This window comes from Nannospalax galili, unplaced genomic scaffold (assembly GCF_000622305.1).
Source record: "Nannospalax galili isolate Female #2095 unplaced genomic scaffold, S.galili_v1.0 scaffold169, whole genome shotgun sequence".
Taxonomy (NCBI): domain Eukaryota; kingdom Metazoa; phylum Chordata; class Mammalia; order Rodentia; family Spalacidae; genus Nannospalax; species Nannospalax galili.
The window spans coordinates 3,215,191-3,242,153 of NW_008360327.1; the positions used below are offsets into that span (position 1 = coordinate 3,215,191).

The following is a 26,963-nucleotide window of genomic DNA, read 5'->3' on the forward strand; positions in this document are numbered from 1 at the left end:
AAAAACGAACCCATTCTCAAAAAAAACAAAAAAAAAAAAAAAAAAGAGTAATTAATAGTGCACAAAATCTCAGTAAGGAACAAGTACCATAGAGAAAAAAGGGGGGACAGTGATTAACAGGTGAGAGCAATAAATAGATTCAAAATGGGGCTTATTTTAAGAGGAAAAGAAAAATTAACAGAAAAGTAGCAATGAGGAACAAGAAAATTACTCCCCACTCTTCCTCCAGGCCAGAGGAGATAAGCACTGCAGGAAAAAAAAAATAAAAAAATCACAACCACAACCACATGTGACACTATTAGTGTAAGAAGGGAAAGGGAAGTTCAGAAGAGATGGAGAATATGGTACCAGTGATTTTGGGACGATGACTCATGAACTGCAAAGTGCAAAGGGGAGGCAGATGGAAAAGACAGGAGAAAATAGAATAAGAAAAGTACAGTGCTTTCTTCAGAAATTACCATGCAGAAACAAGGGATGACTTGAGAGTTTGGGGTTTCTTTTGGTGACATTCATGAAACAAAAACTTATCCTGACATTTAATATACTCAAGATATACTCATTCCGTGTGTGTGTGTGTGTGTGTGTGTAAAATTAATGCTGCTCATGGCTCAGGAATTGGTTTCACAATGACTGATGGAGCCTGAAGCTTGGAAAACACTTCCTAGAGAAACCTATACAGGTGGGTTAGGGATATAGCTCTGAGCAAATGACAGTTTCAGCAGGAAACAGCAGTCCAGGGCTCTACAGCTGGAAGATATGGTTGTAAACCTATCAAGTATATTCTTGGCTGATGTGGGAGTTTGAATGAGAAATGTCTCCATAGACTCATGTATTTAAACAACTGGTCCCCAACTGGTGACATTGTTTGGGGAAGTTATAGAATCTTTAGAAGGTGGAGACTTGGTAGAGTAAGTCATCACTGGGGGTGGGCTTTGAAGGTTTATAGCCTTGCCCCACCTTCTGTTTTCCTCATCTCTCTGCTTCCTGTATGTGGATGAAAATGTGATCAGCCAGCCTCCAGCTCCTGCTGCCATGCTGTGCCTTTCCTGCCATGATGGACTCCATCCCTCTGGAATCATAAGCTAAAATAAACCCTTTCTTCCTTAAGTTACTTTGGGTCATGGTATTTTATCACAGCAACAAAAAGGTAATTAATACAGTTGAAGATGTTGAGATATGCTCTCGGAGGTCTTTTAGAAAATAAAGGTGGCAGGTATATTTTGAAAAGGCCTCGGCTTTAAAATGCACTCACCTATCCTTAACAGATTCACTAGGAGAGAATGAAGTATTACCAGCCCCAGAGGTTTGTGTACAACCACTGTCCAACCATTGGCAGATGAGTAAACAGTACTAGAAATAACAGAAGCAACCACTAATAAGCTTAAAATTAAAAATAGTTAAGAGAAATCAGTAGCTATATACTGCAGCAGAGGTATTTCACAGATTTACCTGTTATCCAAAGAAAGAAAGAACAATGCTTTCAAAAGGACAAAAATCAAAATCTAAACTTATATAATATTTTGCATAAAATGCCCAATTTCAACAAAAAAATTAAGACTTTCAAAAGAAACAGGAAGCTATGATTCATATACAGAAGAAAAAAGTAGTCAGTAGGAAAAATCCTCAGGTGTTGAACTTAGACTTCAAAAGAACTATTTTAAATATGTTCAAAAAACTTAAGGAAGGGGCTGGGTGTGGAACCTCAGTGACAGAGAGCTTGCCTAGCATGTACAAAAACCTGGACTTGAGTCTCAGCAATACACACACACACACACACACACACACACACACACACACACACACACACACACACCTGAAAAATCAGAGAAATCAGGGTGTGGTGGCATACATCTGTAATCCCATCTACTCAGGAGGCTAAGGCATGAGGATTATGAGTCCCAGGCCAGCCTACACTACACAGCAAATACCAAGTTAGTCTCTGCTAAAAATAGCAAGACCCTGACTCTAAAAAGATAAAATTTAACCTTAAAAAGAAAGTATGACAGCAGTCAACTAATAGGGAATCTCAATAAGGAGACAGAAAATACAAGTATTGAAATTACAAGTATTGAAAAGAAAAAAAATTTATTAGAAGGACTCACCATCTAGCTCAAGATGGCAGAAGACTCAGTAAACAGGATAGGAATCGAGTACAAACTGCCCAATGTAAAGAACAAGAAAGGGCTGAAGAGATGGCTCAACATTTAGAACACCTGCTGCTCTTACAGAGGACATGAGTGTAGTTCCCAGCAGCACCAGTCAGCTCACAACCACCTGTAACCCCAGCTCCAAGGGATCCAATGCCCTCTTTTGGCTTCAATACGCATCCACACGCATGTGCACAAATGCACACACAGATACACATCCACAGATACACTTAATAGACATTAACATAAAAAATGCTGCCTTCATCCATAAATAGGTAAGGAACAGTATCTGGAGAAAAAAAAAATCCATAAAACACAGAGAAACCTTCCTTCAAACACCCTTAGATGATTAACAGCTTCTTATAGACTTAGAATTGTGAGAAAAGATCATGATTAATGGAATCTTACCTAAGACCAGCCACTACAGGAAACAATCCTGAAAGTTTTGGTATAGCAATGTATAAAATCATTGAGCACTCAAGCCAGGTGTGGTGATGCATGCCTTTAAGCAGAGACAGGTAGATCTATGTGGGTTCAAGACCAGCCTGGTCTACATAGTGAGTTCCAGGCCAACTGGGACTACAGAGAGACCCTGTCTCAAAAAGACACCCAACCCCCCCCAAAAAAATCATTAAGCACTCAACATTACCTTTTCAATTTTATACCTTTAGAAGTAATTAGGGGTTGGGGATTTAGCTCAGTGGTAGAGAGCAAGGCCCTGGGTTCAGTCCTCAGTTCCAGAAAAAAAAAAAAAAGAATTATTATTAATCATCCTTGATACCACTAGAATGACATAATATTTCCACTAAATGAATAAAACTAGAACTGTGCTATCCTTTACTCACGTGACAAATGCAAACTGAAATTATATGTCACAAATTTACTGCTGCCAAAGAGACTTTTCCATTGAAACTACGAGTTAACACTGTAAGCTGACATAAGCACAGCCCATTAAATGACACTTTCTAGGAAAGGCATGCAGCTCAATGTAGAGGGCCCACAGACATGGGCCTGGTTCTGTAATAAATAATTAAATAAATGAATGATATTATTGCTAGCACTGCTACAACTATTTTTCATCATCACCCTAAAACTATAAAAACCCAAGCAACTAGTAGCTCAAATACGACCTACAGAAAGTTACCTTACCCTGCTGTTCTATATGTATGCTACAGTATTAGATAACTTATGAATTCCAACCATGCTCTTTTATACACAATGTACAAACTAAATGTGGATTTCTAGGTAAGACAAAAAGAATACTCTAATTTTGAAGAGAGCCAATGTTCAGTGAGAAAATAAGAAAGCTTCTGTTCAAGAGATTATGAAATTGTGTCTGTCACAGAAATCTAAGAGAAAAAAAAAGGCTTAGAGGTTCAGTCATTCTATTCCCTTGCAACATATGACAGGACCAAATAAAACACACCTGCTCTTTTAAATAATGCAGCTCTAAATACCAAATGATAGAGCGTTTATCCATCTCCCTTGAAAGAGCACTGGATTTTGAATAGAATTTATAATAGCTTCTTCCAAAATTATAGCAGTCTGTCATTTTATTTAAAATTAATGTGGAAGCTGGGCATGGTGGCACACATCTTTAATCCCAAAACACTTGGGAGGCAGAAGCAGACAGATTTCTGTGAGACTGAAGCCAGCCTGGTCTACTTAGTGAGTTTCCAGAACAGCTGGGGCTACAAGAAGATACTGTCTCAAAAAAAAAAAAAAAAAAAAAAAAGTGGATAATTTTGTCTATACCTGGAACCAAAAATCATAAAACACAGGAAGTAAATAAGGAAAACACTACAGGGTCAATCTTTCATGTAAATATACCCTCACTTTTAATACTCGAATTTTTTTACCTGCTTCCCTCCCCAGAAAAATCTCAATACCAACAGAAGTTATAAGTAGATGTTAGATCACTAAAGAACAAATTTAAGGGACAAGGTCCTAGATTCAAGTCCCAATACCATATAAAACCAGGCATGGGCCTATAATTCCAGCACTTGAGAGGTGGAAACAGGAAGATCAAAAGTTCAAGGTCAGCCAGGCATGGTGGAGCATGCCTTTAGTCCCAGCACTCTGGAGGCAGAGGCAGGTGGATCTCTGTGAGTTCAAGCCAGTCTGGTCTACATAGTGAATTCAGGACAGCTGGGGCTACAGGGAGACCCTGTCTCAAAAAGACCAAAAAAAAAAAGGTTTGCCTAACATTCATGAACTTGGTTCAGTCCCTAACACTGCATAAACCAAACCCTGTAATTCAAAATATGCAGACAGGAGGATTGGAAGCTAAAGGCCATCTTCTGCTACACAGTAAGTTTATGTTCAAGGCCAGCCAGGAATACATGAAGCTCTGTCTCTAAAATAACAAACAAACAAATCTGAGAGATGGGTATAATGGCACAAACTTGTAATCCTAGCACTCAGGAGTCTGAAGCTGAAGGGGGAATCACAAGTTCAAGATGAGTTATATAACTATATCCTAACTCAAAAAAAAATTTGAAATATCAGTATGAAAGTATTACACATTACGTGGGGCTGCAGAGGTGGCTCAGTGGTTAAGAACACTGCTGTTCTTGCAGAAGACGGGGTTCGAAACCCAGCGCCCACATGGCAGTTAACAACTGTCCATAACTCCAGTCCCAGGGGATCTGACAGCCTCTTTCGTCCTCTGCAGGCATTGTACAACACAGGTGCACTTACCTAGATGCAGGCAATACACGCATACACATAAAATAAAAATAATAAATAAAATATAAAAAGTATTATACATTAAAAGTACACAATGGTGCATTTTTACAAAATGAACGTATCCACAAAATGACCAGAGATACAAAACACTTAACTTCCCAGAAGTATCATTCTTGTCCCCTCTAGTCATTCTAGTTACTACCATTCTCCAACACAAACACTATTTCAATCTTTATTATATGGGCTACTTTACTTGTTTCCAACCTTCACCTAAATACAGTCTCTAAACTCTTCTGTATCAAGCTAATGCACAACATTATGTCTCTGAGACATATGTGCAATTACATGCTGTGATTTCATTTTCATTACTACAAAGTATTCTACTGTGTTATTACACCACTGTTTATGTAATCTATTCTTTCCCTTCCCCTTCCTGTTCTCCTGTGCTATCTGGATAGCTTCGGATGTCAACATGGTACACCTGGATAGAGGGAACATCAATTGAGGAACTGTCTCCATGTCTAAAGATATCTCCCACAGGTAGAGCTGTAGAGTTCTTTGCGGGGGGGGGGCTTTTTGAGATAGGGTCTCCCTGTAGCCCTAGCTGGCCTGGAATTCATCAGGCAGACCAGGCTGACCTCAAACTCACAGAGATCCACCTGCCTCTGCCTCTGCCTCTGCCTCTCAAGTGCTAAGATTAAAGGCATGTGCCACTACACCCAGCAGGGCCTTTTCTTGATTGTTGAGTGATGTGGGAGGGTTCAGCCAGCAGTGGGCAGTGCCATCCCTGGGTAGGTGTGTCTGTGTTACGTAAGACAGTAGGCTAAGCATAGGCCAGAAGAGCAAGCCAGTATGCAATATTCCTCTATGGTCTGTGTTTCAGTTCTTGTCTGGCTTCCCTCAGTGATAAACTGTGACCTGGGAGATAGATGTAAGATAAAATAAGTGCTTTCCTCCCCAAGTTGGTTTTGGTCAGTGTTTTATCACAGCAATTGAGAGCAAACTAAGACATCCCCTTTTCTCCCATCCTCCCTCCCTTTCTGCCTTCCTTCTATCCTTCTATTCGTCCATCCATCAATCCATCCATCCATCAACAGTATCTTGTTGTATAACTCAAGTGGGCCTTGAACTCATGATCCCACTACCTCAGCCTAATGAGTTTAGCCTAGTGAGCTTACAGGTAAGGTATGTACTACCACATTCAGCTCCAGCTCCAGTCTATTCTTGATGAGCATTTAGGTTGTTTTCAGTTTCTGCTACCATGTGTTCATGAAGTTTTGTATATGCTTCTGTTGTATATACATGTACCAGGAGTTAATACCAGCTCCTAGGGTTTTAGGTCACAGCATATGCTTATGTTCAGCTTTAGAAGGAAGTTTTTAAATACTAGTTTTACCAATCTGCCCTTCCCACCAACAACCAAGAGATTTTTGTTTTCTTTCATCTCTACATGAATTCCAGTATAGTACTATTGTGGATCTAGTCATTCATTGTAGTCATTCTGGTGAAAGTAAAACACTATTCTCTCTAAGTCTCTCATATCTAATAGATAGTTAATATGATCTAATAGAACCTTAATCTAGACACTACCTTTTGAAAATCTTTTTTCTTTGGCTTTTGTTGGTTTTTTGTTGTTTTTTAATTTTTTTTGTTTTTGTTTTTGAGATAATATCTCATACCATAGCATAGGTTAGCCTGAACTATAGAGCCCAGGAGAGCCCTGAACTTGAGACAATACTCCTGCCTCAGCCTCCAGAGTAACGGATTACAGGCCAATGGTGAGATTAAGGTATAAGGCAGCATGCCCAGCTTTAGATATTTCCATTTCGAAAAGGAGTGTCTCCAGGCTGGGGATTTAGTTCCATTGATAAAGTACTTACCTATCAAGCATTAAGTGCTCCCCCACCCCAGAACCCAACCAGCAACTGCATAAAACAGGACATGGTGGCATATAGTCTAGCACTCAGGAGGTGGAGGCAGGAAGATCGGGAGTTCAAGGTCATCAAGGGAAGAAGAAGAAAAGGAAGAAAGAAAATACAAAAAGAAAAAATGAAAATACACGAAGAACAAAAATACTTAAAAATATCTAGAGCCAGCCATCACAGAAATGAATGAATTAGGGCTGGCAAGATGACTCAGAGGGTAAAGGCACCTGCCACCAAACCTGACCACCTGAGTTCAATACCCAGGACCAACATGGTGGAAGGGGAAAAACAACTCTGGCAAGTTGTTCTCTGACCTCCGTGGCATATACGTACACACAAATACATAAATAAAGATGTAATCTAAAGTGTAAAATAGAAATGAATGGGCCATTTCAGACACTACTACCTAGAGCCAAGCTTCACAGCCCAAACTATGCCAAGCCCAATTGTGGTAAACCCCACCTTGTACTTAAAGACAAAGCCCATATGCTGATAGCAAGCACTCAAGCTACCTGCAAAATTCCAAAGACAGCAGGAAAGTCCCATGTCCCATGTACTAGAAAGAACACAGAAGAGTTTCTGCTTTCACAGAATAACCCCTGGGTTTATGTATTTGAGTGATAGCCTTGTGTACCATAATGCAGCACTGGTAAATCTACCAGTGGTAAGGAACCTGCTAAGGAAAAATGTTCTGAAACATTCAGGTTCTGACATCTTGATCAGAGCAAATCCTGAACTCAGTACAAAGGATTCCTAGTTTCCATTTGTGTTGCTACAACTGATAAATATTATGGCAAATATGTGGTCTTTGGAAAATGTATAATTAGAGGTTTAATCAAAGAACAGAGTCACCAAGTGGGTCAGTCAAAAGTTCTCATTCACACACACATGCATAAGATTTGGCCTTATGACGCTGTGAGAGCTGGTTAAGAAGTCTCTGTACAATTGTTGTCTTTTGCAACTGATGGTAGAAGTCTAAAACTCACAGGGTCAGGATTAAGAGGAAAGAAGGATGTAGTAGACAGTAATGGGAGAAAAGAATAAGCCAGAGCCCATAAACTAAATGAGAACAAAGTAGAAAACGCAAGCTAAGTCAACAAGACAGACAGAACTGTATGTTAGCATTGTTATCTCTAACCCCTTGATGGTATAGAGGTCCTACAGAGCCAGGGCTCTTTGTCAAACAGTTAAAAACATGTCTGATCCAGGAGTCAGAAAAGCTCAAGGACCCAGGAGAAGGTACAACAACCGCAGTCTTCAAAGCTACCTCAACGCAGAGACGTGAATCAACAAACAAGCAACAAGGAGCATGCACTACTAAATTTCTGCAGCTTCATTTTTACACCAGCTCCCCAAATCTCCCACAATAATCTCTCATGGATCGGCTTATTTAAAACATAAAGGAAAAAGCCAGACCTAAGGTACACACCTGTAATCTCAGCACTCCAGGAGTAGAGATAGAATAACCCAAAGTTGAAGGTCAACCTCAGCAACATATCCCAATGTGAGCTACATAAGACTATGGCAAAAATAAATAAACTTTTGTGGTACAGGGAATTAAACCTAAGACCCTGTGCATGCTAGGTAAGCGCTCTACCACTAGACTACATCCTCAGTCCTTTTTCAGTTTTTATTTTGAGACAAAGTCTAAGCTGCCCAGGATGACCTTAAACTTGTTTTTATGTAAACTAGACAGGCCCTGAACTTGCAATCCTCATGCCTCAAGTCTGCAAGTAACTGGGATTATAGGCCTGCACCCAGGCTCAGTTTAATATACCAGATGATAAAATGTTGAACTATAAAAATAAATTTTAATGAGAAATAATTGTCTAAATAACATTTTATATGGACTTAAGCCTAATGTCTGGGAAGTGTAATCCCTTGGACTCTTAAAAGAAATATACTGGCTTTTTTTTTTTTGTAACAGGTTTGCCTTCAGAACACAGGTGTTGTGAAAACCATTGCTAACTCGAAGCCAAAATGGGAAAGGAAAAGACTCATCAACATCGTGGTCAGGGCAAGTCAACCACTACCGGTCACCTGATCTAAAATGTGGTGGAATTGACAAACGAACCACTGAAAAATTTGAGAAGGAGGCTGCTGAGATGGGAAAAGGCTCATTCAAGTATGCCTGGGTTTTGGACAAACTTAAAACTGAGCGTGAGTGTGGTATCACTATTGACATCTCTCTGTGGAAATCTGAGACCAGCAAATATTATGTGACTATCATTGATGCCCCAGGACACAGAGACTTTATCAAAAACATGATTACAGGCACATCTCAGGCTGACTATGCTGTCCTGATTATTGCTGCTGGTGTTGGTGAATTTGAAGCTGGTATCTCCAAGAACAGGCAAACCCATGAGCATGCCCTTCTGGCTTACACATTGGGTATGAAACAGCTAATTGTTGGTGTCAACAAAATGGATTCCACTGAGCCACCCTACAGCCAGAAAAGATACAAGGAAATTGTTAAGGAAGTCAGCACCTACATTAAGAAAATTGGCTACAACCCTGACACAGTAACATTTGTGCCAATTTCTGGCTGGAATGGTGACAAAATGCTAGAGCCAAGTGCCAATATGCCTTGGTTCAAGGGATGGAAGGTCACCCATAAGGATGGCAGTGCCAGTAGAACCAAACTGCTGGAAGCTTTGGACTGTATCCTACCACCAACTCGTCCAACTGACAAGCCTCTGCAACTGCCCCTCTAGGAGGGTATTGGTACCGTCCCTGTGGGCAGAGTGGAGACGGGTGTCCTCAAACCTAGCATGGTAGTTACCTTTGCTCCAGTCAGTGTTACAACTGAAGTCAAGTCTGTTGAAATGTGCCATGAGGCTTTGAGTGAAGGTCTTCCTGGGGACAATGTAGGCTTCAACATAAAGAATGTGTCTGTCAAAGATGTTCAACATGGTAATGTTGCTGGTGACAGCAAAAACGACCCACCAATGGAAGCAGCTGGCTTCACTGCTCAGGTGATTATCCTGAACCATCCAGGCCAAATTAGTGCTGGCTATGCCCCTGTGCTGGATTGTTACACAGCTCACATAGCTTGCAAGTTCGCTGAGCTTAAAGAAAAGATTGATCACCATTCTGGGAAGAAGCTGGAAGATGGTCCTAAATTCTTGAAATCTGGTGATGCAGCCATTGTTGACATGGTTCCAGGCAAGCCCATGTGTGTTGAGAGCTTCTCTGATTATCCTCCTCTGGGTCATTTTGCTGTTCGTGACATGAGGCAGACAGTTGCTGTGGGTGTCATCAAAGCCATGGACAAGAAGGCTGCTGGAGCAGGCAAGGTCACCAAGTCTGCCCAGAAAGCCACCAGTCTTAATCAGTGGTAGAACAGTCTCAGAACTGTTTATCTCCATTGGCCATTTAAGTTTAATAGTAAAAGACTGGTTAATGATAACAATGATAACAATGCATTGTAAAACCTTCAGAAGGAAAGGAGAATGTTTTGCAGACCATTTTTGTGTGTGTGTGGCAGTTTTCAATTATTAGTTTTTAAAATCAGTGCTTTTTAATGGAAACAACTTGACCAAAAATCTGTCACAGAATTTTGAGAACCATTAAAACAAGTTTAATGATCTGTAGCCTTTAGCTATACAAATGGACTCTTAAAGAATTATACTGATCACTTTAATCTTTGTTATACTTTCCTTTTGGGTGTTTAAGACCATACAGTTGGCCCAAATAAACCAATTTGTTTTTACTCTTAAGGTTGTTTGAGGATCTGTTCCTCAGGGGTCACATGGGCTTAGGAGCTGGCTCCTTTCTTTTACCAGTTCCATGTATGTGAAGATAAGTCAAAGGTCCTGCTCGATCGTGGCTGGCTATACTTGGAAGCATGGAGGAAATGTTTCCTGTGTTGACCCTCCTCTCTTTGTAGACTGGACACTGGTTCAAGTCCATTTGGTGGGGTCTCCATGGCCTCCCTGAACAAGAGGACAGGTGACTCACTACAGCTACAGGACATTTTGAGAGATGCTCCATAGTCCCCTGGAACTTAGTTGACCATGGAGGGCAAGGAGCAAAAACTGTTCTTTAAGTCCCTCTGACCAGGTAAGTGTAGGCCTCAAAGTGCAGCTGTTAAATGTCCAAGATTAGTTCCACCAGTCTGGTATTTTAATTACCATGTGCTATGTAGATAAAGCTTGGGCAAAAATCAAATATTCTCAGATAAACCTTGACTAGACATATATTTTGTTCCTTGAACTAGCTGACTAAACTATGACCTCAGAAATTTTAAAATTATATGTATATTATTTTTGTCTCATCCTTTATATATAACAAACCTACACAGGCCTTCATCACTTGCTTAGGCTTTCTCATATTTTCTATTTTGAAAATTATCTCCATTCCTATATCCTTTTAACATGTTTTACATTCTCATTTTCTTTTTTAATAATTATGACACATAATAACATTAACAAATAAATTTTCTATCTGTTGTGAGAATTCTTTTCCTGGGGATAAGCAATGTTTATCCCTTTCAAAGGTTCTAGTGTCAAACTAATGTTTGATTAAAGTTTTCTTGGGGAACCAATGATTTACTGAGCTTACTTACAGAGATGACTGAGCGGTTGCTGAGGTATATGAGTGACCTGAGGGTATGCACACTGAAAAGCCTTTACCCAGCTTGGATCAAGCCTTCTCTTCCTAGCCTTCCCCAGATACTTTAAGTCACCCCAATTCCAGAAGACCATGTGGGATTAGGGCCAAATCCCAGACATTAGGCTTAAGTCCATATAAAATGTTATTTAGACAATTATTTCTCATTGATGATTTTGTTTCTAATTGGAAAGTACTGCTCAGATGTAAGACTTCAACTCTTCATCTGCATACTGTAGTGCCCACCTGTAGCTAAGGGAGACAACCCACTATTGTTCTAAAATGATGGCTAAATTTGTTTTCTCCCCCTATCTAGAAGCCTTTGAGTGGGAACTGACACTGAGTCTAACCACTCCAACAGCTATCAAAGTGCCTGAAAACAAATTCTGAGTCCATCACTCTCTAGTCCAGCCTTGGCAGACAAAAGAAAAATGAGGAGGAACCCAATAGAGGGATGCTTTTGGAAGCTCTCTTCAAGAAATTCCAATATACTCTGATATGAACATTTGAAATTTGCCCTGTTCTGACCTTTTTCTGGTTCCCTGTCTAGAACTTGTAATGCTAACTACTCTTGCCTTTACTTCTCTTTCACATCTCCTAGGTACCAGTCAAGGACTTTGTTTTCTCCCTACAGATAAGAGTTATGCAATCTGGGAGTCTTATAGATAGACCCACTGAAGGGGTACTCCAATTGCCTCACCCTGCATCCCTGTTCAGCATGGAAGAAGCCAGAGTGGTCTGCATCCTGATTCCCTATTGGCAATTTGGGTAATCCCGTCAGAGGATGGCGTGATAAGAATAAGAGGTAGGAATTGGCTAGGCAATTAGGGTAAAAAGACCCCAAAGAAAAGTAGCCAGTTTCTTGGCTAAAAGTCAAAATGTCCTTGGGCCTCTTAGCAACATACTCTGTTTCCAAAGGCCAAAAATGTCAAAAGTATTTGGGAGCTATTATCTAATCCCTAAAAGATTTTAGGGTTACCACTTCAGAGGGGGGAATGCTAGAGTAGCAAAAAGTCCCATTAAAAAAAAAGAGTACACAAAGTTGTCAGGAAAAAGTGATGGGGAGATATGGGAGGAGTTGAAGGGGAGGGAGTGGGCATGGATTTGCTCAAACACCTTATATCCATGTATGAAATTCTCAATAAAAATTTTTTAAAGTTAAAAAAAACAAAAAAATTAATTTTTTAAAAGAACTAAATAGAATTTTCAAACCAGATTAAGCAAAATACTACAGATGAAAACTAGCAAACTGGAAAAGTTAATCTGAAAAAAATACTCATAATGGAGTACAAAAAGTATGAATGGGGCTGGAAAGATGGTTCAGAGGTTAAGAGCACTGGATGCTCTTGCAGAGGACCCAGGTTTGGTTCCCAGCACCTACATGGCAAGTAACAACTGTCCCAAACTCCCTTTCCAAAGGATCCTGATACCCTCTTCTGTCCTCCACAGGCATAGCACACATGAGGTGCATTTACATACAATGTAAGCAAAATACTCCTAAACATAAAATAAAAATAAGTAAACTTTTAAAAGTATTATTTTTAAGTATGAATGAAAAATATGAGCTCAGGGGCTGGAAATGTAACTATGGTACGTATAGCACTTGCCTAGCACCCAGCACGGATGGATGGATGGATGGATGGATGGATGGATGGATGGATGGATGGATGGATGGATTGGATGGATTGGATGGACGGACAAAGAGAGGGGGGAGGGAGGGATCGAGGGAGGGAGGGAGGGGATGGGAAAGAGAAGGAAATGTTAGAAGATGAGTACACCACAGTAAAAAATCTTAACAACCTGTCAAGTGTTGCAGTAGATGCCTACAATCCTGGTCTGCACAGCAACTTCCAGGCCAGCCAGGGCTTCATAGTGAGATCCTGCCCCCAAAAACATAAAAGGTGGACCATCAAAATGATTCAGCAAGTAAAATTATTTGCTGTACAAGCCTGACAATCCGAGTTCAATCCCGGAAACCCACAAAAAGTTAGATGCAGTGGCTCACATCCATAATCCCAGCACTCCTATGGTAAAATGGGAGGTGGAGGCAAAAGAATCATCTGGAAGCTCCTGAGCCAGTTAGCCTGAATATGCTGAAGAGGAGAAACAATAAGTGAGACCTGCACCAGTAAGGCAGGAGGAGAATCAGCTCCCAAAACTTCCTGCACTTCAGCAGGGAATAATGGTTCATACATAGAATAAATGGGGGGGGGGGGGCACAGGGGGCCAAGGTTGCAGGAGACAAGCTCAATACAAAAATATAAACTAAAATTCTATGTAGTATCAATTAAAAATTTCTTGGGCTGGCAAGATGGCTCAGACTTGTCATTGAGTCTGGCAACCTGAGTTCCATCCCCAGGCCCACATGGTAGAGAGAAAACCAACTCTGGCAAGTTGTGCTCTGACCTCCATACATGCCACAGCATAGACACACACATACATACACACACACACACACACACACACACACACACACACGTAAAGAAATAAAATAAAATTTTTAAGAAGTTCTTTCAGATCTGATATATAATTTTAACAATTTAATACCCCCATGTGCGTGTGTGTGTGTGTGTGTGATGGGCCATGCCTTTTTAAATCCCAGCACTTGGGAGGCAGAGGCAGAGGGATTTTTGTGAGTTTGAGGCCAGCCTGGCCCATATAGTGGAGTTCAGACCAGCCAGGGTTATACAGTGAGACCATGTCTCAAGAAAAAAGAATTTATTTTGTCTATGTGAGTACCTGCATATTGTACGTGTACCACTTGCATGCCTGGTGCCCAAAGAGGCCAAAAGGGCACTGGATCCCCTGGAACTAGAGTTACAGACAGTTGTGAATAGCCATGTGAACCAAACCTGGGTCCTCACTAAGCCATCCTTCCAAACCACTGTATTATTATATATTTTTAAATGTTTAGAATGATAAGTTGTATGGTATGGTGAGAATGTTGACAACATTAAAAATAAAATTTAAACCTGAGCGTGGTGGCACACACTGGGGATCTGACAGCCTCTCTGACCTCTGTGGGCATTGTACAACACAGGTGAACTTATATACATGCAGGCAATACACTAATACACATAAAATAATAAATAATAATTTTTTTAGGCTTTTTTGTTGGTTGTTTTTTGACAGGGTCTCGCTAGTCACAGCCCACCTGGAAGTCACGATGTAAACCAGGGTGGCCTCAATCTCACAAAGATCCATCCACCTGCCCCTGCCTCCCAAGGGCTGGGATTAAAAGCACATGCCACCATGCCCAGCATAATAAAAAGATTTTTTTTAACTGATAAAACTTATGAAGAGGGCTGGAGAGATGGCTCAGTGGTTGAGAACACTGGCTGTTCTTGCAGAAGACCCAGGTTTGACTACCAGCACCCACATGGCAACTAACAACTATCTGTTAACTCCAGTCCCAGGGGATCCGACAGCCTCTTCTGACCTCCGCAGGCATTGCACGACACGGGTGCACTTACCTACATGCAGGCAATACATGCATACACATAAACACATAAAATAAAAATAATAAACAGGACAGGCGTGGTGGCGCAAGCCTTTAATCCCAGCACTTGGGAGGCAGAGGCAGGCGGATCTTTGTGAGTTCGAGGCCAGCCTGGTCTACATAGTGAGTTCCAGGATAGCTGGGGCTACAAAGAGACCCTGTCTCAAAAAAATACAAAACAAACAAACAAACAAACAAACAAATAAATAAATAAATAAATAAATAAATAAATAAATGTTTAAAAAGAGAACACTGGCTGTTCCCGCAAAAGACCCGGGTTTGAATCTCAGCACCTACATGGCAGCTAACTGTCCATAACTCCAGTTCCAGGGGATCTGACAGCCTCTTCTGTCCTCCATGGGCATTGCATGCAGGCAATACACACATACACATAAAAAAATAATAATAAGTAAAATATTTTTTAAAAAACTTATGAAGAAACAAACACATAAAGTCTCTGAGAATGGGGCTAGAGAAATGGCTCAGTGGTTAGGAGCACTTCCTGCTCTTCCAAAGGACCTGGGTTTGGTTCCCAGCACCCACATGGCAGCTAACACCCATCCTTAACTCTAGTTCTTGGGGATCAAACACCCTCTTCTGGCATCCATGGGCACCAGGCACACTCATGGTGCACTTACAAACATGCAGGCAAAATAAAAATAAATGTACGTTTTTTTAAAGTCTCTGAAAATGTCCTAGAGGCAACTGCTCAAGAGGCTGGAGAGATGGCTCAGCAGTTAAGAGTACTGTTTTTTCTTGCAAGAAGACCAGGGTTTCATTCCCAACACCCACATCTATACTCCATCCCTAACTCCAGTTCCAGGGGATCCAACACCCTCTCTGTCCTCCTTGGGCACTGCATGACACAGGTGCACCTACACACACGCAGGCAATACACTCATACACATAAAAAATAAAAATTTTTTTAAAAAGAAACTGCTCAGGCAGGGGTAGCAAAGTCTGTAATGCCAGCAACAGGGAGGCTTGAGGTAAGAGGACCATAAGTTCAAGGCCAGCCTAGACTACACTGTATCTTTGAGGTCTGCCTCAGCTACATAGCAAGATCCTGTCTCAATATTAATATAACAGCGTAAACAGGCAAACACTAAAAGGATAGTGAGTTGCTAACAATTTGTTGCTTTTGGTTTTAAGGGGTTTGAGACAGGTTTCATGCAGCCCAGACTGGCCTTGAAATATATAGCTGAGGATGCTGTCAACTCCTAATCCTCCTCCTTCTGTCTCCCCAAGGTGCCAGGATTACAGACATGAGTCACCAAACAAGCTTTTTCTAACTATTTTAAAAGATGAACATGTTATTGCATATTTTAGGCTTTTTTTATTTTTATTTGTTTTTACTGAATTTTTGTGTTTTATACAGAATATCTCAAACAATCTTAATCATCTTTATACCCCTGTCCCCACTGGCACCCTCCCATAGCCCTCCCACTGGAACCCATATACTCCATCATCCATGTTAAGGCCCAATGTGTCTAGTCAGTGACCCCAGACATTCACTGAGGTCTAGTCAGCTTATCTAGATTCTCTTTAGGAAGATCAGCTCTTCCTCACCTAGTGGTAATCAGTTGCCATTTTAGGCTTTTTTAAAAGCTGTAATTTGTGGTCTCAAATGTGGCTCTGTAATAGAGCAGGGTTTGATATTCAGCACTTAAAAAGAAAAGTGTACTACCTATACTGACAACTATCTCTAAACAATTTTATTTAGGTTTTGAGAACATTTTAATTATTTTTATTACTGATTATAGCTAACCTGAAATGAATACTCATTTCTAAGAAAAGAATATGTAGGCCAATGGCCAAGACAGATTTAGAAAGATATATTTAGAACACTTTCTGAATTTCTACTCTGCTTCAAGGATGGACCAGGCTATACAAGCAGCCTCTTTTAACTAAACATGAACATTCTAAACATCTAAACTCTACAAAAAACAAGTTAGGTTGTACACTTGAAGACAAGGATTTGGGCTGGGGATGCAGCTTACTTGGTAGAGTGCTTGCACAGCATGTACAAGGGATTTGGTTTGATACCTAGTACCACATAAACCAGGTGTGGTAGGGCATGCCTGTAATCCCAGCACTCAGGAGTGGAGGCAAACGGTTCAGATGTCCAAGGTCTTCCAAATTCCAGGCCAGCCTGGGCTACAAGACCTTTATTCTCTGCTCTCTGACTCTTTGAGAGTACACACTCAGGCTGGCTCTGGGGTGTATCTTTCTTTCTTCCTCAGTGCTTTTCTTTCTCTTCACCACCTCTGCCTAAAATCTGTATTAAAATATCCTTAATATGGGCTGGAAAGATAGCTCAGCGGTTAACTATCTTAACAACTATCTTAACATTAGTTGTTCTTGCAGAAGACCCAGGTTCAAATCCCAGCACCCACATGGCAGCTAACAACTGTCCATTAACTCCAGTTCCAGGGGATCCGGTGGCTTCTTCTGTCCTCCGTGGGCACTGCACGACATGGGTGCACTTACCTACATTCAGGTAATACACGCATACACATAAAATTTAAAAAAATTTTTTTAATATCCTTAATAAACTCCAGCTTACCTCAAATTAAGTAAGTATAAGCAAGTAAGTTATGGGCTTATTTCTATATTATTGAGGACGGAACCCAAAGCCTCATGCATACTAGGCAAGTACTCTACATCTGGGCTACATCCCCAGTCCTTTTTAGTTTTAAGACAAGATTTGAGACAAGATTTATTTTGAGACAATGGCTACATTGTCCAGGCTGCCCTTGAACTTGCAAGGTTTTTGCCTCAGTAGCTGAGATTCCAGGCATACACAACCACATCCAGCAAGGTGCTCCCCTTTAATCCCAGCACTTGGGAGACAAAGGCAGGTGGATCTCTGTGAGTTCAAGGCCAGCCTGTTCTACATAGTGAGTTCCAGGCCAGCTGGGGCTACAGAGAGACCCTGTCTCTCTCTCTCTCTCTCTCTCTCTCTCTCTCTCTCTTCCCCCCTCACACACACACACACACACACACACACACACACACACACACATTTTTTTTAGTTGGATATACTGGTACATGCCTTCAGTGACAGCACTTGGGAAGCTAAAACAGGAAAATCAGAAGCTCAAGGCCATCCTGAGCTTTGTAACAAAACCATCTCAAAAAAATTAAACAGAGCATAGTGACTCATGCCAATAATCTCAGCACTCAGAAGACAGAGACCAAAAATCACTGTAAGTTCAAGGGCAGTATGGTCTATATATTGAGTTCTAGGCTAGCCAGAGCTACTTTGTGAGGTCCTGTCTCAATTCCCATCCCCTTACACACACACACACACACACACACACACACACACACACACACAAATTTTCAAAGATAATTTCTTTGAAATTTATTAAAATTTATTTGAAGGTTGCTACTTAGAATCTGAAGGTCCACAAATATACAAGAATATGTCTCTTGTGTGAATGAAGGTATATCTACATTTCAACTTATGAAGGTAAAGAAGAGTGCTCCTTACCTAGATCTACAGTTTCTCTACATATGTTTCTAACTAAAAAAAAAATTGAGAGCCAGAAAGATAGCTCAGCAGATAAAGGCCCTTAGCACTGAGCCTGATGGCCTGGGTTCAAAACCCAGATCCTGTACGAGAGTGTCGCCTCTCAAAAATTGTCCACTGACCTCCACACATGTCATGGCATGCACACTCCAAAGTGCAGACAAGCAGACAGAAACACACAAATAAATAAATATATAAATGTAAAAGAAATTATTAAATTTCACTCATTGGTGGAACATTTGCTTGGTATATACAAAGCCTTGTGTTTTAATCCCCAGGAAAACACAGGGGAGGGGAGGAGAAAGAGAGAGAATGAAAGAACGAGAGAGAGAGAGGTAATAAAATAGGTTTTTAAATAACTTTTTAGGTATGTAGTGCTGAAATCTTATTCTCAGCATTGATTTCACCCAGGAGGCTCCAGAATCTTTTAACATGCAGAGAGGTTTAAACTTCATTGTTCTCACTGCCAAAAACACTTTCCCATAGTTCTTTCTGAAGGTGGTTCCTTCTCATATTTCTAGCCCAACTTATATTCAACCTTAAATGTTTCCTCAGGCCAGTGAGATGGCTCAGTGGGTAAAGGCACTTACCATGCAAGCAGCTGTGCAACCTAAATTTGATCCACAGAACCCAACTGCACAAAACTGTCCTCTAACCTCCAAAAGCATGCTATGGGATGCTTGCCCCCACATACATAATGCACATACACACACAATAAAAATTTTTTAAAGTATTTCTTGAAAAGAAAAAGCTTCCTTAGTAGATTCAGGCTGCTTGTATCACACATCAGAGACTAGGCGGCTTCAGCAACAGAGCTTATTTTCCAGAGTTCCTGCCACTAGAAAACCCAGTGTCAAGGCTCTTGACAGATCCAGTATCTGTGTCTGGTAAGGGTCTGTTGGACGTTCCTCCTCACTGAATTCTCACATGGTGGAAGGGACAGGTAATCTAATACCTCTTTGGTTCCCTCGCCAATCCAACCTGAATACTCCTGATCTCATCTAATCTCTCTCTGGCCTCTTTTATAAGGGCACTAATCCCACTCATTCTGGCAGATCTTCATGATCTAATCACCTCCCAGAGGCTCCACCTTTCTAATACCAACACCTTGGGGGTTAAGATTTCAATACATAAATCTGAAGAAGACAAAAATTCAGACCATAGCAAAAGGTGTTCCTTAAATATACTAAATGTCTCCTCTCACTCACACTCCATTATTCTTTATTTAAAAGAGTGGGAAAAAGTGCAGCTGGGCATGACAGATTATGTTCAAGAAGCAGAGGCAGGAACTGGGGATATGACTCAGTTGGTAGAGTGTTTACCTAACATTCATGAAACCCAGGATCAATGGCCAGCCTCGGTCCCGGGCTACAAGAGATTCTGCCTCAAAAGGAAAAAAAAAAAAAAAAAAAAGGCAAGCGCGCGCGCGCGCACACACACACACACACACACACACACACTGATAAGGCTGGAAAGATGACCCAGTGGTTGAGAGCACTTGCTGCTCTTGCAAAGGACCCAGGTTTGGCTCCCAGTATCCACATCAGGTAGCTAACAACCACCTCTAACTCCAGTTCTAGGAGTTTCCACCCTCTCTTCTGGCCTCCATGAGCACTTTCATGCAAGTAGTGCACATACAGACAAGCAGACACACACATACATGTAAGTAAAAATCAGTAAAAAGTACGGTAATAGAATCTTTTTTAAAAAATATTTTATTTTTATGTGTATGTGTATGTGTGTATTGCTTGCATGTGTGTAAGTGCACCCATGTCGTACAATACCCATGGAGTTCAGAGGAAGGTGTCAGATCCCGTTGAACTGGAGTTATGGACGGTTGATAGCCACCATGTGGGTGCTGGGAATTGAACCTGGGTCCTCTGCAAGAGCAGTCAGTGCTCTTAACCACTGAGCCATCTTTGCAGCTCCCTAAAATAGAATTAAGGGCATTTTGGTTTCCTTCCTCTGAGCATTGACTTTATCTACAAATGTGTTACTAAAATAACCTATGCCTGGCCAGGCATGGTGGCGCACACCTTTAATCCCAGCACTTGGGAGGCATAAGCAGGTAGATTTCCGTGAGTTCAAGGCCAGCCTGGTCTGTCTAAATAGTAAGTTCCAGGCCAGCTAGAGCTACAGGGAAATCTTGTCTCAAAAAGACCAAAAAAAAAAAAAAAAAAAAAAAAAAAAAAAAAAAAAACCTGTGCCTTTCAGACAAGCAGTAACAATTATTTTTTTCAAAACAACAACCACAGACAAAAAACCTGTGCCTTTCAGACAAGCAGTAACAATTATTTTTTTCAAAACAACAACCACAGGATATACAAATAGTACATCAAATCCTTGCATTAATCTATGGCTCAATCAGTACAAACTATTAATATAAACAAATAATATGCCATTTCATAAATGTAAGCACTGCTAATTTCATAAGTTTACCTTAAAAACAAAACCACGGGGCTGGAGAGACGGCTCAGGGGTTAAAAGCACTGACTGCTCTTGCAGAAGACCCCGGTTCAATTCCCAGTAACCACATGGCAGCTACAAACTGTCCTTAACTCCAGTTCCAGGGGAATCCAAAGCCCTTTTCTGATCTCCGAGGCATTGCATGACACGGGTGCATTCACGTACACACAGGCAATACACTCATACACATAAAATAAAAATAATAAATAAAATATTAGAAAAAAAAAACCTACAATTGTCTTGCTTAAAAAAAAAAATCTGGGGCTGGCAAGATGGCTCAGCAGGTAAAGGCACCTGCTACCAAGCCTAACAATCTGAGTGTGATTGCCAGTGCCTACATGGTAGAGGGAGAGAACTGACCCCTGCCAATTTGTCCTCTGTCCTATACATATACTTCCCTGATAGATGGGACCAAGATCCAGCAAAAAAAACACAATCTAGCTGAGTGTGGTGGTGTACTTCTTTAATCCCAGCACTCTCAAGGCAGAGGTAGGCAGATCTCGGTAAGATTGAAGCCAGCTGGGGCTACAGGGAGACCATGTCTGAAAAAGAAAGAAGATACCACCAAAATCCCTAACAATAAACTGTGGGTATTTAAAATTAACTTTAAGGGGCTGGAGAGATGGCTCAGCGGTTAAGAGCACTGACTGCTCTTGCAGAGGACCCGGGTTCGATTCCCAGCACCCACATGGTGGCTACGAACTGTCCTTAACTCCAGTTCCAGGGGAATCCGAAGCCCTCTTCTGACCTCTGCAGCACTGCATGACCCGGATGCACTCACATACATGCAGGCAATACATTCGTACACATAAAATAAAAATAAATAAAATATTTTTTTTAATTAACTTTAAAACTGTGGGGCTGGAGAGCTGGCTCAGCAATTAAGAGTACTTACTGCTCTCCCAGAAGACCCAGGTACAGTTCCCAGCACCTACATGGCAGCTGGGAACAATCCTTGACTCCATAACAACACTCCTTGACTCCAGTTCCAGGGGATCCAACGCCCTCTTCTGGCTTCCATTAGGCACTGCATATATGTGGTGCACTTACATACATGTAGGTAAAGCACTCATACACATAAAATAAAAATAAGAGGCTAGAGAGATGGCTCAGCAGTTAAGAGCACTGACTGCTCTTGCAGAGGACCGAGTTCGCTTCCCAGCACCCACACGGCAGCTACAAACCATCCTAAATTCCAGTTCCAGGGGAATCCAACACCCTCTTCTGACCTCCGTGGCATTGCATGACATGGGTGCACTCACATACAGGTAATACACTCATACACATAAAATAAAAAATAATTAAATACAAAATAAAAATAATAAAAATAAAATAAAATTACTTTCAAAGCTACTTTGCCTTAGAGAAATCCTGACTATTGCCTACTCTACACTTAGATAGTTAAAAGAAAAGTGTCAGCTGGGCATGGTGATACACACCTTTAATTCTAGCCTTCCAGAGGCAGAGAGAGGTAGATCTATGAGTTCTAGGCCAGTCAGGGTTACATAGTAAGACCTGGTCCAAAAAAATGTCCAAGTTAAGATGTTCTGAAATTCCACTTTTTTAGGCATTAAGAACAGAGGACAGGAAACATGCAGCCTGGAAACCAAGAGCCAAACTATAACACATGAAGATAAACTACCACTTTCAACCAGTATTGTGCATTTATTTCCTGCTGGTTTAGGAAACTGTCACTAAATTCTAAATTATTTCTCAGTCTAGGAATGCAACTCAGTGGTAAAGTGCTTGCCTAGGATGAGTGAGGTGCTGGGTTCTAAACCTAACACTGCAAAAAATATTTTAAAAGCGTGTTATTTCACACTAGACAAGCTGGCTCTCAGAATGGGAGCAGGGTGTGGTGGTACATACCTGTAATTTCAGCACTCAGGAGGCAGAAGCAACAGGTTTTCAAGTCAAGGGTAGCCTGAGCTACAGAGGGTATGTCTTTTAAAAAAACAAAAACCTACAAATATAGCCCAGCAGTAGAGTACTTGCCTAACATGTGCAGAACCCTTGGTTCCATCTCCATCACTACAAAAAGGAAAAAAAAAAAAAAAAAAGTATAGATAAATAGCTCTGAAAAGGGAAAGAATTGTGATACTAACAATCATCTAAGAAAATTAACTTCTAATTAGATGCCACCTGAGTTTTCTGACTGCAGCACAATAGATATACTGCTTCAAGGAGGGTGAAAAATATTTTTTTAAGACACGTCCCATAAAGTCCAGGCTAGTCTTGAATTCATGATCCTCCTGCTTATACCTCCCAAGTGCTAGATTACAAGCATATGCCACCAAGCCCAGCAAAACAGTAGTCTTAAGTACCAATACCTCAAACCAATTTTGTCTTCTAAAAACTTTTCAATTATCTGCCAAGATTTTAGGTTAGTTTTTCCACTGAGAAGCTATAGCAAGATAATGTGAACAGTACAGGAAACAAATATTAAGATTGAAGTAAAAACAACTATAGAATTAGAGCGTCAACTGCTCAATTCTCCACAGTAATCCATCCTTCCTCTACACTTACAAGAAAGAAACTAAAGAGGCTATAAACAAAATATAATACAAATGACTCTTAACCAGAGATAAGACATTCCAAAGTCAAGATTATAAGTAATTCATTAATGGAGCTGGACAATGGGCACCAGCAACTGTTAACATCACAGACAGAAGTAACATGTGCCTCTTGAGACAAGCACTCAGCATCATCTGTAAAGCCTCTTCACCAGCCAAGAAAAAGGAAAAACTGACAAAGCGAATGGACATCGTGGAATCTGACCAAATCTAAACATAAGACATCAATCAGCAAAAACGCCAAGGGCCAGAAGAGCATGTCTACTACCACTATGGGAACAGAACTAACAGATTCAGACTGTGGGGAAACCAATTTCTTCACAAATGTACAAAGAAAGAGGAAATCTGTATGTTACTAAACAATGCAAAGATTATATTTGACTCTTGATCTACACAACTATAAAAACACATTTATGAAATAATGACGCACTCTGAGCACCACTACACGACACTAGGAATTATTACTTATTATCCTTCATTGTGATTAACTGTTGTTTGGTTTTCTTTCCTTAAGAGTGAAGTTGACTAGGAAATGCATACCAGGGGGCTGGAGCACACAAAAGGTACACTAAAATTAATAAAGCTGAATGGTGTCATCAGAATCATGCTGGAGCTGACCTAGCCAGAACTGAAATACAAACTGTGAGACTGCAACCACAAAAGCAGCTTTGCTGGCTTGCCAGCCAACCTGCTCTCCACTGATACAAGCCCTATAAATAGGCCAGGAGTGATAATGGCTGCTGAAATCTCTTCATATTGCAAATACTACCACTTCAGGCATATACCTAGCCCTCCACCAGGGCTGTGAATAAACGAGCATCAACTAACAGGCAAGGAAGTTACCAACTGCAAAAAGCACTGGCTAGGGGCCTAGAAAGATGGCTCAGCAGTTAAGAGCAGAGACTGCTCTTAAAGAGGACTTGGATTGGATTCCCAGCACCCACATGTTGGCTAACAACCATCCATAACTCCAGCACCAGGGGATTCGACACCTTCTGACCTCCACAGGCATTGCACAACAAGGGTGCATTTACACACATACAGGCAATACACTCATACACATAAAATAAAAATAATAAATAAAAAATTTAAAAAGCACTGGCTGATGACAGAAAAGCACTCACTCAGAAGCACCATTACAGTAAATCAAGAATTATTTTAAGATATGAATTTTAAATTTCTCCAAGATTTTTGCTCTTGCCATTTTCCAACTCTCTCAGAAAATAATTCACATAAAGATGGATCACCACATATGCTGGAGCCTGAAATCCCTAAGAAAAATGAAAAATTTTGCAAAAATAAATCTATCCACCATATTTACCCTCAGGCTCATAATTGTTCGGTAAATTGCAGCTGGATGTAGAGGGAAAAAAAAGCAATCCTTGAAGAGTAAATGTTAACATTTTGTCCAACCTGGTGGTGCAATGTCCTTAATCCCAACATCAGGAGGCAGAGGCAAGCAGACCTCTGTGAGTTTGAGGCCAGCCTGGTCTACAGGGAGTTCCAGGCCAGTCAGGGCTACATATTGAGATGGTCTTTAAAAAAAAAAAAAAAAAGAGGAGCTAGAGAGATGGCTCAGCAGTTAGAGCACTGGATGCTCTTGCAGAGGACCCAGGTTTGATTCCTATCACCCACATGGGAGCTAACAACCGTCTATAACTCCAGTTCCAGAGGAATCCAACACTCTTCTGATCTTCATGGGCATTACATGACACGTGTGCACTAACACACATGCAGGCAATACACTCATACACATAAAATAAAAATAATAAATAAGGGGGCTGGAGTGGCTCAACAGTTAAAAACATTGACTGTTCTTGCAAAAGACCTGGGTTCGCATCCCAGCACCCACATGGCAGCTAACAACTGTCCACTAACTCCAGTTCCAAGGGATCCGACGGCCTCTTCTGTCCTCCACGGGCATTACACGCAGGGTGCACTCACCTACACACAGGCAATACAAGCATACACATGAAATAAAAATAATATTAAAAAAATAAATATTTTTTAAAAAGAATATGATTTTTTTTTCAGCTGAGAGTTGTGGTACAGACCTATAAATAGAGGCAGACCTAGAAATAGAGGCAGGAAGATCATGAGTTCAAGTCTAGCTCCAGAAAACCTACAGGCTTATACCATTTCCAGTGTAAAATGGGTCAACGGCAGTTTTCCAGAAAACTGGCGTATCTACATACAAGCTCTGCAATAAATGCTACCAAAATCTGCTTTTTTACACATATTTTAAGTTTTAGCTTAAGCTTTCCTTTCTCTCTTATCTTAAATGAAACATGTAAAATCCAACCTTTTATGTATGTAATAAACCATGATGGAAGGGTGAGACAATGCAAAAGGTAAATAATGCCTAGCTAATTTTAAAAACCAGAGGGAACCATATTATTCCAAAAAAATTATACATACTAGGTCAAGAAATATATGTATAGGTAAGGTTTATCTGAGAACAATTGATGTTTGCCCAAGATTTATCTACATGGCACACAGTAATTAAAAGTACCAGACTGGTGGAACTAACCCTAGATGCTTAACAGACATACTTTGAGGCCTATACTAATTTGATCAAGGGACATAAAGGACAGTTTTTGCTCCTGCCCTCCTAGGTCGACTAGTTCCAGGGGACTATGAGTATCTCTCAAAATGTCCTGTCATTGTGGTGGGCCACCTGTCCTCTTCATCAAAGAGGCCGAGGAGTCCCCACCAGATGGACTTGAACCAGTGTCCAGTCTATAAAGAGGAGGGTCAACACAGAGGAATCATTTAAAGGAGCCAGGGGCTCCTCCCAAGCCCATCTGACCCCCGAGAAACAGATCCTCAAATGACCTTAATAGTAAAAATATATTGGTTTATCTAGGCCAACTGTATGGCCTTAAACACCCAAAAGGAAAGTATAACCAAAGATTAAAGGAGTCAATATAATTTTTTTAAGAGTCCATATGTGTAGCCAAAGGCTATATAACAAGCAACAATACCAGATAGGAGATACCTTCTTTTGAATTTTTGGCCAGGGTGGCCAAAGGGACTCCCAGATAGTAACCCAACATAGAACTGGGAAAATGAACAGCAGACCCCAATCTAATCTAAAGGGATACTGACAACTGATTACTGCTAGATGAGGAACAGCTGACCCTCCTAAAACAAAGACCTCTAGATAGGCTGACTAGATTCACCAGAAGGGCAAGTAGTGGGGAATGGCTGGGGGTGCCGACAACACAGCAGACAGTACCAGGGATATCAGATTATAAGGGCTCTAGTGGGGGGAGAGAGGCTATGGGAGGGTGCCATCTGGGAGGTGGGGGTCTAGTTGAATAAGATGGTTTGGGATGTTCTGTGTGATATACACACACACAAAAAAAAAAAATCAACAAATTTTTAAGAATATATTATATTTGAGGAGGAAGCATGGAAATTTACGTCATGTTAATTAGTAGAAGTAATAAACATCATGATTGAAATCTACCCAATGACTTTATAGGCATACACAGGTGCCAAGGCTCCAAGTGCCCC

At 40.8% G+C, this 26,963-nt stretch overlaps 1 protein-coding gene and 1 pseudogene across 6 annotated transcripts in view; one reads left to right on the top strand and one right to left on the bottom strand.

Moving 5' to 3' along the window:
• The window catches only part of CUNH18orf25 (chromosome unknown C18orf25 homolog), a 104,429-nt gene that overhangs the window by 67,432 nt on the left and 10,034 nt on the right, over positions 1–26,963 (bottom strand). The window lies entirely within an intron of this gene.
• LOC103727868 lies at positions 7,956–10,101 on the top strand (annotated as a pseudogene). The gene is made up of 2 exons (XR_001872264.2): positions 7,956–8,041; positions 8,736–10,101. The product of XR_001872264.2 is annotated as an elongation factor 1-alpha 1 pseudogene (transcript).